Genomic DNA, 4,393 nt, shown 5'->3' with positions numbered 1-4,393 from the left:
TTTTTAGAACTTTTCATCTGCCTACTTTAGTTGTGTACGTTGTGTGATGTACTATTTTACTACTGATACTTGACAGTACTTTCAAAGTTGAAACGACCGACCAAACTTTATATCAATATTGCCATTACATGTATTTATTTTGTTATTCCCGGAATTAGAATATGATATAATCACTCATACAGTATGTCATTTAACATCAAATGAACACTTTATATGTCATGTTTTGATCTCTTAAGACATCAGAATCCCATTTCAGTGTTACGCGGTGCATACTACTTTACCAAAGCCTTGTCAAGTACTATAAAAATATTTAAATGTCATAAAAATCAACTATCATATGTTTAATAGCTTGATATAACCAACTGTGGTAAGCGTTCAATTATCTTCTTTAATGATACTACGACATTAGCGACACATTATATGGACAGATTTCACTACAGAAAAGAACGTGGAGTGACAGACTAAACTCAACTGCTTAGTATGCTATATTGTTTAAAATTTTGATATGAACACATTGCAAAAGATCCCAAACACGATGAAAACAGAAGACACAATTTTTTAATATACATATACATGTTGCGTTTTAAGACGTGGCATCCCTTATTTCATGTCGTTTAAAGTCCACCAGTGAAAAGAAGAAACTACGGCACACACAAAAAAGAAAACAAATATCCTCTATGATAGTCAAAGGGTAATCAAGGGAACCAAGATTATAGCGGTAATCAGAAGAATGTAACAAAGACCAGACATGTAATCCAGGGACAAAGACCAGATCAAACAATTACCTAACATTGCCTTAACCCTTTAGTGTGTTTATAGGTATCTACGAGAACCTTACGGATGGACATAAATAAATTTAATTATCAGAATGCACACGTAAATTTTTGAAGCAGAATGAGCAATTAAATTCATGTAGTTATGCAGAAGGCACAGACAGGGGACAGTCATTTGCCAAGACAACACAGAGAGCATAAAAAAGTAACAAAATGACAAAAGGCAAAATATACAACCCAGATACGAAGAGAAACATACAAGAAAAAAAATCATTGTAAACATCATATACAAAACCAGTCTTTATCGTTATAAACATCATATACAAAACAAGTCTTTATCGTTATAAACATCATATTCAAAACCAGTCGTTATCGTTATGGCGCAATTCAGATTGGTCAAGAGGATTTGGATTGAACTAATAATTTCTTTGCTTGTAGACTATAAAAACGGGCGTGTGACATTATAACTCTTGAATTATCAGATTTTTTATATTTCGATAGTAGAATGACGGCATTTAAAGAATTTGCCTCCATTGGACACATCTAATATTCTATATATTCTTCACCATAAAAAACTATACTGTAATTACATTAATTAACTTCGTGAAACCGCAATAGTAACATACAGATATGAAAAATGAAGATTTTTTAATCTTAAGGGCAATGTGTTAATGTCGTTGCGGATTTGACTAATTAAGACAGTTTAAAATGACCTTATGATTGACCGAACAACTTATTGATTTGTTCAACTCAGCATTTAACATGAAAATTATATCATAACAATGAAGTGAACTTATAATGAAATTATTTTGAATACAACTTTGCACAAAATTGAATGATACGAAAGTTCTAGAAAGCCATTATTCGAAAACAAATAAGGTTCCACTGGTCGATAATTTACCACTTATAACTAATAATTATTAAGCATTCATTCACAATTTCAAAAATAAGAATTCAAACCCCTATAATGCCCTAGACATCAATATATTCACGTGAATAGGAAATGATTGCAATACAAACGTCATTTTCATTAAAAAAAAGTATTACCTCGAGGTTCAAATGTGATCACTTTATGACTTTTTTCAAACGTTGATAAACATTTGTGGTTGTTCTTAGAAATAAGAAAACATCGACATTTTTATACAAATAATATTATGTTAATTATGTACTTTCATTTCTCCCTGTTGTATACCGAAGCATAGTGTTGGCTGGCATTGGTTTTAAAATAGATACTTGAGTAAAGAAGGGAACCAAATTTCTAGCGGAAATCAAAAGAATGTAACCCAGGGACACACACCGTGGATGACGAACACATACAACAATAAACATGAAATTACCAAAATAATACATATAAAGTAACAAAAGTAAATCAGTAACTCGGACTCCACTGAAAACTTGGAGCATGGACCAGGTGCAACGGTAGTATAAGCGTCCTCTGTTTTTCTGAAATCATCAATCGAATTTCTCATAAAAAATGCAAGCCCAGGTTAGACGAAAGATGAAAGGAAACTGCTGGGCCTTGAAGTTTCCTATGGTTTCATATGCAGGACACTCACCTTTTATATAGCCTTTACTTAAGCAAAACTCTTATGTAAACGGTTACAGCTGCACACTCGCATGCTGACAATTCTCAGTTCTCGTATACTATATAATCATCTAAATGATTTTACCATATTTATTGTATACACATGCAACCTCTCTGCTTTGGACGATTGTTGTATGTACGTATTTTGACAATTCATTTTTTTGTCAGTCGATAATATCAGTTCACAGTCATTTCAAGACACACTTGTGTTTCATTAGCAATATAACACAAAACTTCGTGAGATTAGCTCATTACTTGTAAAACTGCATGCCTATATTTCCTCTACTTACAATATTTTATCATTACTTCCTTTCAATTATTCTAGAGATGTCATGCATGAGATTCGAAATTCTTGCCAATGCTTCAATTATCATTTTATGGTACTTTCATTTTATTCAAATAGCAGTCGTTGTTAGAATCATGCAAAATCTGGAAAATGTGATACACCCCAAGAAAGGCGGTGTGTTCCCGTTCTGCCCACTTTTGAAATTTACAGGTAAAAATATTGTGGGCAGAATGGGAATGCAGATGTAATGACACTAATTAGAGAACAATAGATAATTACCTATAGTCTGTTTTACTGTTTGTTGGCAATTCAATGTGATTTTTTGTAGTCTTTTTAATGGCTATGTTTAGTATAACTGTTTTGTTTTTTGGAATAAGTTCATTGAAATAAGTATACACTCTGTATTGTGGTCTAAGTGCAATTCAATGTGTTTTTTCTTGTCTTTCTTAATGGCTATGTTTGGTATAACTGTTTTGTTTTTGGAAATGTCAGCTCATTAAAATAAGTATACACTCTGTATTGTGGTCTCATGCATCTTTTGAAATTATAAAAAGAAAATTACAACTGCATGTAAAACGAAAAAAAGATATTTTGTTATAAAAGAAAAAAATATTTATGCATCTATGTACAAATTTGAAATTATAAAAAAGATAATTAGAACTGCATGTAATATTAAAAACAGACTATAATTACTAAAACAACAACTTGTACCTGATTGTTTATTTATGACAAGTGGGCAGAATGAGAATATAATTTTTAAAAAGTGGGCAGAACGGGAACAAACCAGAAAGGCTACATATTTTTATTTTTGTAATTGGGTTGTTTTATGGGTTTTTGTTATGAAAGGTGTAATTATTCATTCACATCTGCCTGCTCTTAGGAGATAATCAACATTGAAAATACAAGAGATTCTATTGTATTTGAGTGTCAGTTACATCCCTTAATTTTGAAATCTACAGTGCATTCTATATAATTTTAATCTCCTTAGAACACGGGTTATATGAAAAACTGAATGTTAATTTCTGTTTACTATGCCAATTCAATCAAAATATCAAAAATTAAAATATGTAGGCTTTTTACCTATGGATCACATTTTGCATGATTTTTAGCTGGAGTGTTACTTAATTACTTACGCCGTTATTCTTTGTGAATAGGTTCGTGATTTACACTTCCGTTACTTTTCATTGGATATTAATATATCTGTATACATGAACCAATACAGACATTTATGTATACATTATTCACCCTCTGTTATCTGGTATTTCAAGGACAATTTAATCATATTGCTGTACACTTGAACTCTTGGTTTAATTTGCAATTCATAAGAACGAGCTATTATACCGTATACGGTTGTATTTGCGTAAATATTTACAAAATACTTTAGTTGATGCAGCTTGCCAATCGGAAATACTTACCTGACGCAATATCATTCTTTTTTCTGTCAAAAAAGAAGAAAAAGCACGTTGTAAGTTTTATGTATGTACCCTGACATATTTATGGGTGCGCGTTAATGTTATAAAGCGCATGTTGACGTTTATACTTTATTAATGATTTTCATTTATCGAAAAAATTATATCATCCAATGTACTTGTGTAACTTAAAAGACTCATGACACAGGCGTGTTAAGAGGTGTTTTATTCCTCTATTTTTGTAACATTATAATTGTTACTTCTTTATGCAAGATTCCATGATGAAAGATCAATGACCAATATACATTTGTCCTGGAAAAAATAAAATCATATTAACACA

This window comes from Perna viridis, chromosome 10, assembly GCF_037379345.1.
Source record: "Perna viridis isolate PV_CMFRI_1.1 ecotype Kerala chromosome 10, ASM3737934v1, whole genome shotgun sequence".
Classification (NCBI taxonomy): Eukaryota; Metazoa; Mollusca; class Bivalvia; order Mytilida; family Mytilidae; genus Perna; species Perna viridis.
This window is presented reverse-complemented; position numbering follows the sequence as displayed.